This window comes from Microtus oregoni, unplaced genomic scaffold, assembly GCF_018167655.1.
Source record: "Microtus oregoni isolate MIOR12 unplaced genomic scaffold, Mior012 000148F_ref0000004, whole genome shotgun sequence".
Lineage (NCBI taxonomy): Eukaryota > Metazoa > Chordata > Mammalia > Rodentia > Cricetidae > Microtus > Microtus oregoni.
This window is the reverse complement of record NW_024544798.1, coordinates 233,840-247,965: the sequence shown is the minus strand read 5'-3', so window position 1 is coordinate 247,965 and position 14,126 is coordinate 233,840.

Here is a 14,126-nt window from a genome sequence, read left to right as displayed (position 1 = left end):
GGTTGGGACCCGTAAATCCTCCACCCCATCTTTCACTTTCCTTCATTAGAGAGGAAAATGGCATAGTAACCCTCATACAAAGCCAGAGACCAATAGACATTACAGAGTAGGAGAGCACCCATAGAAAGTCACAGGCCAGAGCAGGGACAGCAGAGGATGGGCTCCACCTCCCAAGGGCCCCAAAGCCTGCTTGGTCCTGGTGTAGCACCAGTAGGGCCTCACAAGCAAGGACCCTGTGTGAAGCAGTCTCTGGGAAGAGCCCTGCTTCACTGCAGTTGACAGCACGGGGTGCTGGACACTCACGATGCTCCAAGGTCTAGACTCACTGTGTCCTCACACAACACTCTACACACCACCTTCTCACGGTCGCTCTGCCCAAGGGTCTGTCCTGGTCACCTAGACTCCCATTAGAACTGGCTACATGGTTTGCTCCCTGTTCAAATGAACCTTTATGTAAGAATAATTAACTTGCTGTATTTTAAATAGGGTATTTTGAATGTTTGCAGTGCAAGGAAATAGTTAAAGCTTGAGGTAATGGATATGATAATCACCCTGGTCTGATTATTATGCATGGTGCCCATGTATGGAAATATCACATTGTACTCCATGAATATGTGCAATTCATTTCTGTCAATTTAAAAACTGTTTGAGTGACGAGAAAGGAAAATGGCAGGTTTCAAGACAGCAACAGTTTAACATTAAACCCAGCATGGGTCCTTCGTAGATGGGCCCAGGGCAGCTCACGTGCGGCAAGCCCAAGAGGCAGCCTGTCCCCAGTGTCAGCTTCAATACCCATGAGTATGACATAGTGGCCTCGAATTACTACAGGATTTGCTCTGTAATGTGACTGCTTTGAATGTCTAATGAGATGTGTTGTCAGAGTCCAGGGATTATCTCATGGTCATCTTCGTTTAAAACCTCCTGAAATATAGGCACAAGGCGCCATGTTTGCTCCTTACCCATGAACTGTCTCTGCCACCATGGAGACGTGAAGCTCAGGACAAAACTGAGGCTATATGGACTATATTGTTCCTATGCAGACAAACCTGAAGTTTAACTTCTAAACTGGGAACGATAAAAGACCAAACCCACTTCACTATAGATTAACAACCTCGGCATCATTTCTTGACTTGTGGAATCTTAAACTAACCTGGAACGGAGCTCAGTAGTAGACGTCTTCTTACTGGCACAGGTGAGGCCCTGGATTTGACTATCAACAGCACGAATCAAGCTAAAACTCACCTGCCTTAGTTAGTGTCAGCTGTTAGCTCAACGCAAACCTAGAGCCTTCTGGGAAGAGGAAACCAGACTGAAGAATTGTCTTTATCAGACTGCCCTATGCCCCTTCCAGGGAGGCAGTTTCTGAATTGCTAATCAGTGTCGGGAGTCCAGCCCACCCACTGTCAGAGGATGTGGGATGTCCTTCTGTACACTGCAAATATGTTTTATTATCATCGGTTAATGAAGAAGCTGATTTGACCAATAGCCAGATAGAATACAGCCAGGCAGGAAATCCAAGTAAAGACACAAGGAAAAAGAAGGCAGAGTCAGGGAGACACTGGCAGACACAAAATGTGAGTCAAAGCCACGGCCATGTGGCAATACATAGATTAATAGAAATAGGTTAATTTAAGATGTAAAAGCTAGTTAGTAATAAGCCTGAGCCACCACCAGACAGTTTGTAATGAATATTAAACCTCTGAGTGGTTATCTGGGACCTGGTGGGTGGGAGAGAAACCTCCAGTTACAGTCAGAGGTGTCATCCCCAGGCCTAAGTTGTATAAGGAAGGTAACTGAGCAAAGGTGTGAGCCAGTAAGCTGTACCTCTGTGGTTTCTGCTTCCAGTTCCTGCCTCCAGATGTTTGCCTTCACTTCCCTCAGTGATGACCTGTAACCTGTGAGCTAAAATAACTGCTTTGCTTCCTGAGTTGCTTCGGGGTTTGGTGTTTACCATAGCATTAGATAGTCAAGTGAGGCCATTTCCTCTTTCACTTAAACGAAGCACTTTCAGCTCCGGCTTGGCATGTGTCAACCGTCATGGCTGGACACCGTGGGGCCATTACTGACTAAAATAAAGAGTGACTACACACAAGCACCACAACATTGCAATGGCCGATCTGATAACCCAAACAACTACTGATGAACGGAAGGGCGGAGCATACAGCGTGGAAACTCGGCACGAAAAGGCCATTTGTGTCCCTGAAGGACAGAGCAGAAAGCTGCAAGATTTCATCATGCTATTAAAATTGCCTACAATCTAAGATGTTTATTTCTGGAATCTTCCACCTAATATTTTTGGGCAACGACTAACTATAGTTAACAAAACATCGGGTACTTAAAAGCACTGCCCGTGAAGCCACGCTAAGAGGCTGCTGTTCTCAAACCCCATCAGCTAGCTGTTGGCATAATGCTTCAGGACCCTCTAGGAGCACCAAGCAGCTGTTATGTGCACCGAGACCCCGAGTTGGGGGTTAACTGCTGTGCCCCCCACCGCCTCACCCCACCGCTGGCATGAGCCCCAGGAGACAGGGAATTCCCATGGTGCGTATAGTTTGAAAGCTAAAGTGGGAAGGGTAGAGGTGTTGAGAGCCAGAGAGCCAGCCTCCTTCCGGTTACTGCAGTTGGTATAGATTGAAACTGTACTCAACAAAGAAAGAGGAAACAGGGAAAAGGTGTGAGCTCTGGGGGGACTTTCAGAGTGTCAGACCCCTGCTCCTGAGATAGAATAAGCTCTGGGAGGGAGCTTTCAGAGTGTCAGACCTGACCCCTGTTCCTGAGATGGTGTTAGCTCTCGGGGAGCTTTCAGAGTGTCTGACCTGACTTCTGCTCCTGAGATAGAATAAGCTCTGGGTGGGGGGGGGGGGCTTTCAGAGTGTCAAACCCCTGCTCCTGAGATGGTGTTAGCTCTGGGGGAACTTTCAGAGTGTCAGACCCCTCTCCTGAGATGGAGTTAGCTCTGGGGGAGCTTTCAGAGTGTCAGAACCCTGCTCCTGAGATGGACTTACTCGTCTACCTGAAACACCCAAATTCCTCTTTACTCCGGGACCTCTCCAACACCACAGGCCGACTTGGTGGGAGCTTTGAGGAGATTCCCAGGCTCCTGTCACTTTTGGTAAATGAGATGGTGCAAAAGTCCCACCTCCAGCGAGGGATCTTTCCAATCTTCTCGTATGAGTTCAGATTATCTGACCTCCACACTGGGTATTTCAAAATGCATTAAAGGTTCCACACATTCCTCACGAGCTCCTCACACGGGGCACCAAACGGTGTGGATTAAGTGAATTGGTGATTGATTCTGAGTCACCAATAATGCATTAGTGTGGAATTAAGGAGGGAAAGCACCTCCGCCTTGGACTCATCTAACCGGTCAGATTTGAACTCTCTGCTCCCTGCCTCCAGCTGGGTGTCACCCTCCCTGGCACAGGTCTTTGCTCTCTTTTATTAAATGGCGCAGACATATCACACGAGGATAGAAATCGCACACTTTACAGAGATAGTTAATAGAATTTTACTAGGGATTAAGTCGCTGACCCCAACGGATCCAGATAGCATCACTGTTTATCAACCAGTATCCGGAAACGGCAGCTTGCAACCTCTGGATTTGCTACTTGTCAGCAAATGATACTTGTGCGTTATCTATGGGGGGGGGGGGGGGCGGAGGAAAAGGGGGATGGAAGAGTCCAAAACCTAAAATCACAGGTGAATACGCTTTAGCTTGGGTTGTAAAAGCTGATTACACAAGAAATCCAACGCTGGTTGGTTACACTGGTCTCTGAAAGGCAAGTTAACAAACACCCTGGGCACACAGTAGGACAGCAGTCTTCCGTGACTTCAAGGTGTGCTATTGACGCTGGCTGTGAGGTCCAGCAAAAGTTCCAGCCTCTAAGAATGTAAGAAATATTTCCCTGATATTACAACATTGCCCAGGTTGGTCCCCTTTCCTGAGAGGCAGAATTCACTGATTCCTGGACAGAGCCACAGCTTCCTCATCAGACCCCCACTCTGTCCCTACACTCTGAGCTGGATGGCCTAGACCCTTTGCTGTCTGTGAGGCAAAGACACTGCCTGGATTGCATGTTGGTCTACATACCATGCAACAGGGGCACATGTCAGGCTTTAGGGGCCACTCCAAAGCAGTGCCTGGTCCTAGGTTCAAAGGAGACCCCTGACCCAGCTCATGGAAAACCACAAGCCATAATCAAGCACAAAGTACTTCCCCAACAACAGGGAGACATGGTAAGCAGGAGCGGGTGAAATCCCCCAAACTAGACCACTCCATAGGCATATTTAAAAAAAAAAAGATTTACTTTTGGGGAATTCAAAACTGCCATGGCTACCACTCAGGGCAGCAAAAATGGTACAGTAATGGGGGGGAGGGGGTCATGTCGCAGAGGGAGGAGGTGAGTTAACTGGAACAGCATGGGAACTGACATGAGGCCTTGATCTGTTGGACACTTGCTTGGGTTAACAGGGAACTAGATGTCCTAGCAGGGATTGTAGAGAGGATAAGAAAGCCCTGGATTTTCCCGGCAGAGAGAAACCCACTTTACAGGGTTTCTGAGGAATGCCAATTGTCAGAGTCCAGCCCAAGCTAAGCCAGACTGTCATCCATGACACCTGTCAATCATGATATTGTCAATGGCACTGCCATTTTGGGGAGTTGGGACCTAAGAAGCAGGCGTATGGACAGCAGTGACATCTCATCCCCTGCCAGGAACAGAGTGAGATGTAGGCAATTCTCAGCCCACTGTGTCTTCATTCAGTCCAGAACCCCAGAAGGGACGGTGCCACCCCCCACGTTCGAGGTTGTTTCCCTCCTCAGGCAGACCTCTCTAGAAACACTACTGGGTGTCTCTCTGAGGTCATTGTTAAGTTGACAGTGAAGTCAGCCATCACTCATCCTCCGAAGTCCTAGGGTGGCCAGGGTATAATATATTCGATTGCCGTCATGAGCCTGCAAGGAAAGCACACAGGGTCTGGGGTCAAGGGTTATCTACAGGCCAATCAATCACTTCCAGCACCTCCTCCAAGCGAGTCTGCATGCCTTGGAAGTGATGGTTTCTCAAAGTCCTCCAGAGTACCCAGTGGTCTACACGAGCCATCCCCTGGCTCTCCCTGTTCCACACAGACCTGCTTCTGCTGCTGAGTAAAGATCAGATCTGATACCAGAGCACGGTACCACTTGAAGAGGCAGGTGGCCCTTTGGAGAATCACCTGGTGAGTAAATCCTGAATCTAAAGCTTTGCCCCTTCCCCCAACCTGTCTTTCCACAAGTCTGTCCACATGTATGCTCACGTGTCTGTCCACATGTATATCCATGTGTATGCCCACGTGTCTGTCCACATGTCTGCCCGCGTGTCTGTCCACGTATCTGTCCATGTGTCTACCCACGTGTCCGTCCATGTGTTTGTACACATGTATGCCCATGTGTCTGTCCATGTGTTTGTCCATGTGTATGCCCACATATCTGCCCACATGTATATCTGCGTGTCTGCCCACGTGTCTGTCCATGTGTCTACCCATGTGTCTGCCCATGTGTTTGTACACATGTATGCCCATGTGTCTGTCCACACACCTGTCCACATGTCTGTCCACTTGTCTGTAAACAGGAGATGCCCAGACTATTAGGAACTAGGTTCTGTTCCCCGGAGAATAAAAGTCAGCCACACAGCTGCACCTCCAGGACAGCACAAGGAAGGTTTTCCTTGCCTGTTTGGTTGGCTTCAGCTACCTCTGAACCTATAATGGGGCACAGGCCTTAGACACCCCATTCCATCTCACAGAACTGAGCAGCTTGGGACCCATGGGGACCCTAGGTTGTACCACACTCATGCAACCAGGCTGAGGGCTGATGGGTCAAATCTACAGTTGTTCTTTCTCCTTTTCTTGTGGGGTGGGAGAGAAAACAGAGACCCAAATGCACACCGTGGAGCCTTGCTGGTTCTGTGGGCTGGAGGAGCCTCCTGGAGCCAGGGGAGCTCTGGATAGCACCTGAGTCACTCTGGCTCTCTCTTTCCCTTAGTACGTTTAGCCCTTAACCAACACTCCAGTCCAGAACTTTGGGCTCTACAGACCCCTGCAGCCACAGGCTGGTCATAATGTACTATCCAGCAACAAGAGCTAAACAGTTCATAAAGTAGCTGGCTCCATAGCTGGAAAGTCCAAAGGCTGTGTCCTCAAAGCAGAACACAAAATGATGCGCCCTGGAGCTCCCCTGGGCTCTGCAGAGGCAAGGCCTTTCTCAAGTGGTAACTAGGAATGATGGGAAGACAGAGTCTTCTCGATGCTGTCCCTGTCTGTCCTCAGTCACCCCAGGAGATAGCTTCGAATCCTGTGCCATCCTGGGTACCCTTGCCACACCACCATCCATGTGAGGCTGGCTCATTTTCTCTATCCTGAATGTAATGTTTTTATTAACCCCACTTGCGTCCCTACAACTTTCCACTTAAGGACACACCAGGGAGGCGTTTAACAGACCTTCATGGCTTCATCGTGAGAGAACAGAGTTTCTGCCCCCAATCCCTGCTCCAGCCTTGGGTTTGGGCAGTCAGCACTCTGGACCTGAGCTACTAGTTCCAACTAAACTTAGTCCCACCATTCTTCCCATAATTCCAACCTTTGGAGAGGGTTTGGAATTCATGTCACTTATTCTGTGTTAGCCCTGAGCTGTTTGGGAACATCACCGAGGACCAGGGACCTAGAAAAAGTCACACTTGCCCAAGCTGAGCCCACAGCCATGTGTCTTCCACGTGTCCTCCCTCGGCCATGTCAGCTCTATGTCATGGATGCCGACATTGTCTGCTACACTGGGCTGTGTGCTGGAAGCTTTGGGTGGACATGGCAGAGCCCCTAAAAGCCAGGGCCTAGTGGAGAACACAGACTAGGAGGGTGTGGTCCTGAGGGGCGCTGATTCAGGAAGGGTCTGGCTGCTTCAATTCAGTCTCACCTCCTTCCTGTCTCACCACATGGTACTTTCTACACCCACTTCTGCGACCTCAACACCACCCGCCACGAGGCCCCCACCAGCACCAGGCAGTTACGAGTGCCACGTTCTCAAACTCTGTAACTGTTGACTGAACAAACCTCTTTTCTTTAGACATTGTTCAGCATCACATAATCGCCATAGCAACACCAAACAGACGAGCAACATCTATCCTTGCTTTTTTGTTTTGTTTTGTGAGGGTTTGTTTTCACTTGTGTGAAATAAGGTATGCACACGCGAGTGCAGTGCCCGTAGAGTCCAGAAGAGGGCTTTGGATTCCCCGGAGCTGGAGTGACAAGCAGTTGTGACCCATTTGCTATGGATGCCGTGAACAGAACTCAGCAGTTTGTGCTAGACCATCTCTCCAGCCCCTAGCCTTGTTTTGTAGTAATAAAGGCTCAGCTACACAAGGACATCCAGGAGCCAAATCGCCCTGTCAGGATTTCTCCCAATATTTCAACACGCCTTGTTGCTGCTATGTGAAATAACATTTTCCTAGATAGATTCATGTCCCCCTCGGCTATGAGATCCTTGAATATAGTGACCGAGTTTCTCTCTGGAATTAGTCTGGTGTGCACTACAACCTGAGGAACAGATGGTTTGCTGCCGTCCCCACATGCCTGGAAGGTTCGCTGTCCCTGGTCCTCAGAGCATAAGGACTGGAAGACTCAGACATTCGTTCAGATCCTGGGAGAGCTGGCCGCATCCCTCCCACACATGGACCCAGCCCTGGGCCCTGTGGGTGAACTCCTCCTCTAGCCTTTACCCTCACTGCACAGCACAAGGAGGCAGCAGGGCAGAGTGCTATTGCGGGGACACCCAGGCTACTGTCCCTTCTAGGCCAGATCCTTGAGCAAACTCACAGAACTTCTATTCGGGGGCACTGAGCTAAGAAGAGACTTGGTTCTGAAGTGACCAAACGCTGCCTAGTTGAGGAGCCTACAAACTACTTCTATGCCCAATCTTCTCATGGAATCCCACCTGTCTTGACCGGATCCTTTCCCTACAAGTTTTAAAGCCCCAGTTGGACCCTAAATACAAGAACTCACCTGCACGGAGTCTTAGACCACGGGAAGTTTGGTCCCTCGGCTCACACTTTGGAGACAGTGCCAAAGCACCACCTTGTGGTAACTTCATATGTTGCATGCTTCTGGGCAGCAGAGAAAAGCAGCGGCTTCTAGTATTGATTGTTCACCATGAGGAACTAATGAGGGACTTCTGTAACAACCCAGGCAAAACCACAGCGCTGGACTTGGACAGCCACCTGGGTTCAAAGCCCGGTGTGGCCAATTTCAAGCTACGCAGCTTTGCCTGAACTGTCTTCCTGGATGGAAAGTCTGTTTATGCTGAAGAATAAAGGGAAACCTACCTGAGATCAAAGCCAGCATGTAGTTATTTTTTTAATTCTTTAGGGGCTTGATACCCAGCTCCCAGATAAATACACAGAGATTTATTCTCCCTTATGAATGCCCAACCTTAGCTTGGCTTGTTTCTAGTCAGCTTTTCTAACTTAAATTATCCCATTTTTCTTTACATTTTGCCTCTAGGCTTTTTACCTTCCTTTATTCTATTTATCTTTCTTTCCTTCTTATTCCATGGCTGACTGGGTGGCTGGGTGGCTGGGTGACTGGGTGGCTGGGTGGCTGGGTGGCTGGCTCCGGGCATCTTAGTCTCCTCCTTTTCTCGCTCCTCACTCTCCTCTCATTCTTCTTCTCTAGTCTAGATTGCCCCTCCTATTTATTCTCTCTGCCTGTCAGCCCCTCCTATTTCTCTCTCTTGCCTAGATATTAGCCTTTCAGCTCTTTAATAGACCAATCAGGTGTTTTAGGCAGGCAGAGTAACACAGCCTCACAGAGTTAAACAAATGCAACATAAAAGAAGGCAACACATCTTTGCATCATGGAGGAGAGGAAAGGATGCTAGAGCCAGAGGAAGGGATGGGGTGGTGTGGAGTGCTGTCTTCTGGGCACCACATGGCTGCTGCACTCATGAATTCACAGCAGCAGCAGCACTTAACTGTGCATGACCTGTACTGGGCCCATCAACATTCTGCCACCAAGCCCCGCCACTCCCTGGGGATCTAGAGGCTGTTAATGGCTACTGGGAGAGGGAGATTTTCTTCAGTGGTGTAGCCACTGGCCAGATGCCCATGACCCTGTTAATAAGCCCTCACCCAATCTCCTGTAAGCAACCTCAGTTAAACTCATTAGATCACGAAAAGAAAAGGTGAAATGAAAATAGAAGGTGACCTAGTTAGGAAGAGGAATGGTGACTATTGGGACAAGAGGGACGAGAGGGTGTGATGGGGTGAACGTGATTGAAATACATCATATCTGTGTATGAAGACGTCGCGATGAAACATGCTACTATTTATAATTAATAGGCAAACATATGTAAAGATAGCACTTCCACATTAGAAAAGTACAATAAGATTCCATCTTCTTCGAATGCTCTGAGTGTTTAAACCTGGCGTGGTGATGAGAAGCGGCAACTGTTGAGACAAATCTGGACTTCTGTAAAGCCGCTCAGGTTCTAACTAACTAACACATCACTGAACAATGGCTGGTCCCCAGATATGTCACTAGGGAATTTCCTTACCGCAGGAACATCATCGAGTGTACTTACACAAAAACGGCCGTGACATGACCAAGCAATGTAATCTTCAGAGATAATGCGCATTCAGCCCATCGATAGTTACAGCATTGCCATGCAAGATACAAAGCTCAAAATTTGCACACTTAATAAAGATGACTTATAAGAAAATGTATTCAAATGTTTGTTGAACACAAATTTTTATTTTTTTAAAGAAACATCCCTTTAAATATTTTATGGGTGTGAGTGTTTACCTGAACGTATTATACACCACGATGTACACACCTGGTGCTCAAGGAGGCAAAAGGCATCAGGTTCCCTGGAACTGAAGTTATGGACAGTGGTAAGTCACCATGTAAGTGCTGAGAACCAAACCCAGGTCCTTTGTAAGGGCAGCAGTTAAGTGCTCTTAACTGCTGAGCCATTTCCCCAACCCCCAATAATTCATTATGAGCTGTGTTACACGATTCATGTCATCCTTAGGCCATTTAAAACACATACGTTCATACAAATCATTGTATAAGTGAGCTGTAGGTTAGAAGAATCCATAACCCTTTAGTGAGAGTGGCAAAGAAAGGATTTGAACCTAGCCACGTCAACCAGAAGTCCACAGACAAGCACATCTTCTCACCATCTGTGGACCAAGGCAGCGGCTGGAAGGACCCTCTGAATTCAGGGCACAGGTGTCACGTGGCCTGGTGGGAGGTTCCTTATCAGTGAAGATGTTCATTTCCTGCTCACTTTCCAGGGAGTGGTGAAGGAAACGCCTGGTTCCGCAGCTTCTGGGGACCAGGCCCGTGCTAGCTACTGGATTTCCATCATCTACCTGTGTAGTCCGACTTTCCTTTTGGCCACCAGCTCACAAATAATGACACAGAGACTTATTATTAATTATGAAAGCTTGGCCTTTAATAATAATTAACTTATCAATTATGAAAGCTTTTCCCCAACTAGCTCTGATAATTTAAATTAATCTGATTTTATTAATATGCATATGTTCAGCTTCTTCAGTGTCTTGCTGGTGTCTCCCCACCTCTCTTCTTCCCACAGTTCTCTCTCTTTGCCCAGAAGTCCCATCTAGTCTCTCCTGCCTAGCTATTGGCCATATTGTTCTTCATTAAACCAGTCACAGTGACACATCTTCACACAGGATAAACTAATATTCCACAGCATACCTATATCTTTGCAATCATCTGTCCTAAGGAAGATTGAGACATGGCTTGACCAGGGGTGAGGAGCTGGCAAGGGTTTGGAGACTTTGACAGACAGGCAGAGGGAAATGTGTACTATAAAAGGCAAAGTGGCCAGGGAGGACAGGAATACTCCTCAAGACCCACCATTACCTCTCACTCTCGGACAAACGCCATTCATTATGGCTTCCATGTTTCTCCCCAGAGGACTCCTGAACAAGAAGCTTGCATCTCAGCGTAGCAAGGACAGGAGGTGGTCAGATCTTAAGTGGGGCCCAGGAGCAGGTTTTCAGAACTCTGGCCATATCAGCATCAGAATGGGTTCATGTAGTTCTCATGGTACCTGGCTAATTCCCACTAGTATGAGGGTTATAAAGACAGCTAGAGTGGCCCCACCACCACCCTGTGCCCTGTCCTCTGGCATCTGATCATCCTCACATGTGCTCCTGACACTTCCACTACTGTGATGTCATCCACCACGAGGCCCTCACCAGACCCAAACAAAGGCCAATGGATCTTAGAATTCTGAGTCAAACAAACTTTTCTTTGTGTATTACCCAGCCTTAAACATTTGGTTATAGCAAGAGAAAGCGAGCTAGTAGACCATCTGTGATTGTGTCAAGTCACCTAATAATGGGTCTTAAATCCAGGCAATCGTTTTCCATTTTATAGATTAAGACATTTGATGGATAAGAAGTCCAACAGCCTACATATGGAGTAAAGACCCTCTGTACCCAGCAGAGAGAGCATCCTCTTCTGAGGCACGCTCTCTCCACTCCCGGGAGGCTGAGTCTGAGCTGCCTTTCTGAACACTGGAGCCAGAGGAGGCTGGAGGCTGGGATGGGCACCTCTCTAGGCTCTCGGGACTTAAGGCTCAGAGCAGTAGCCACAGAGCTGGTGGGAGACAACAGCCCAGAGCTCCACTAATTGTTCCCCTTTTCGGTGTTCAGTTAAGGACTCCGAAGAACCAATTTCTATGCCTTTTCATGGTTAAAATTCTACATGGAACTGAAACCTCAAAGCAGCCACCGAGCCAGTCTTTGTTGGGTTCCTAAGCAATCCAGACGCCACATCTCGGCACTGAATGCTCGGACAGAAAATGCTCGGCCATTCAAAGGGGAGCTGAACAAGAGCCTTGTTCTCCCAAGTCCTGGAGCCCTGAAAATTTCAGGCTCACTTTTAATCTCCAGAAGAAATGGTGTGCGGGCCCACACACAGCCTTCCTCCTGTACACCACAGCACTGTCCCTGTGGGCTCAGGAGATGCTGACGGAAGAATTTCATAAATGACCGAATAGCCCCTGTTTCCATTCTTATAGAAGCATCTTGGCTTTCAGACCCTCAGACTCTAGATTTGTTTTAAAGATGAACCACACAGTCAAGACCGAGAAAGGTGACCCAGTGGGTGAGCAAATGCCCAGTCTCTGCTTGGTACCTTATGTGGAGATTCATCATGAGATGTGATAAAGCACTAACACTTAGGCACAGGATCCTGCTGTCAATCTCAGAGGTTAAGATTGGAGGAAGAAGATGTGCCCATTTTACCATCAATCGCTGGAGAAATAAATTACCTCCAACATGCCAGGTTACCAAGGCGTCCTGTTCTCGACATAAAAGGTTCCTTCCAGTTCTCTAAGGCTAGAACTCTGAGCTACACATGATCCTTCAAAGTTTCTCAGCCCCTCCTGACACAGAGAAGCAAAAGTCTACAAGGATAAACTAGGGCTGAGCTGCAAAGGGATGACAATTCCATTTTCCTTTTGGATTGCTTCCCATTTTTAAAACCACTGAGTTGAGAGGCTGGAGAGATGGCTCAGTGGCTATGAGTACTGGCTGCTGCTCCAGAGGATCCATGCTCACATGGTGACTCATGACCATCTATAACTCCTGTTCAAGAGGATCCAACGCCCTCTTCTGGCCTCCATGGACACTGCACACATGTGGTACACAAACATTTATTCCTGTAAGCATTCATAAATTAAAAAAGAAAAACCTACTAAATCGAATATGGGATATATACACTTAATTTTAAAATTCAGAATAAAAAAACATAAGATACAATCCCAGAGTCAAGAGGCTGGAGCAACAAAGTTACTCCAATTTCAGAGCCGTCCTGGGCTTCACAGGGAAGCCATGTCTCAAAAAATAAAAAATAGGACCAGAAATTGCCATAAGCTACAGTGTGAGATAAAAGGTTTTCCTCTCACATGTCTCCTGCCCTCTCCCTCATCCTCTCAATTGTTTCTTATGCATGTTCAGCTCCCGAAGGCACAGACAAGCAAACATGGTACCCACATTATAGCCTTGCACCTTCTGATAGAATGCGGCACTCTGTGTAGAACATTCTACACTTTGGATTTTGCGGCTCTCTTCAGATCCCTCTGGACCTTTCCGAATCAGAACCTGAACAACACACTCGTTGTTTTTGTTTGTGACCACAGGGCTTTCCTTTCTGTGGATTAAAATGCCCTATTCTGCCATTTCTCTCCCGGCAACTACTTTCGCCTCCCACATGGCACTGCAGGGAACAGTGTGCTCCCACACCATTGGTAAAGCAAACGGTTGCTTTCATTTTCAAGTCCTTGCTTCCTCCGATTTTGCCTCCACTCAGATGGCGCATACATGGCTTTTCAAGTCAACCCCCACCCCTCACTTCTTCCACACCCTGCTATCAGGGAGGACAGTAGGCTGCTACCCAGACTCCCAACTCACCTCCATCACCATGCCAGGCAGAGTCCTCCTTCCTTCATCAGACTCCTCCTGCAATGATCCACCATCCTAGAGTCTTGCACACCTAAGTGCAATGCAGGAGACCCTGCACCCGGTAGATGGTTGGTTTCTAAGCGCTGCTTGGGTGGTCCGTTCTTTCCCAAATCAGGCACTAAACATACTCTATTTTACCAATAGGTGGCGCTGCTTTCCACCTCTGCGCAGCGAAGACTTCGCCCTCTCTCAGGGAGCCTGCTTTTCACAGGAAGAAACACCAGAGGGTGGGGTATGACCCTAAGGATGACTTTATCCGTAAGACTGTCCACAGTGCTCTCTAAATGCTCCACCCAACAGCCTTAAGCCACAACTACACTTTTTCCTCTGCCCCGTGACAAGTGTGGCAGGCAGTGTCTCACCAGTTTCCTTGTGTACTGAGACAGAATACTTGAGCCATGAACGTGGCCTCTGGCTCACTGCGGTCCCTTTGCCAATCACCTTCACTTGTCTGAGCTTCCCATTACCTTCTCCACACGCTGAGGAATGTAACTTCCCGCCTTGTGCAGCCTATGTGAGGGCCCAACGCGCACTGGCCACCAGGGAAGTGCTCAGTAGCCATTAGTTCCTGTTTGTGATGTGTATGTGTGTCCAACGTCG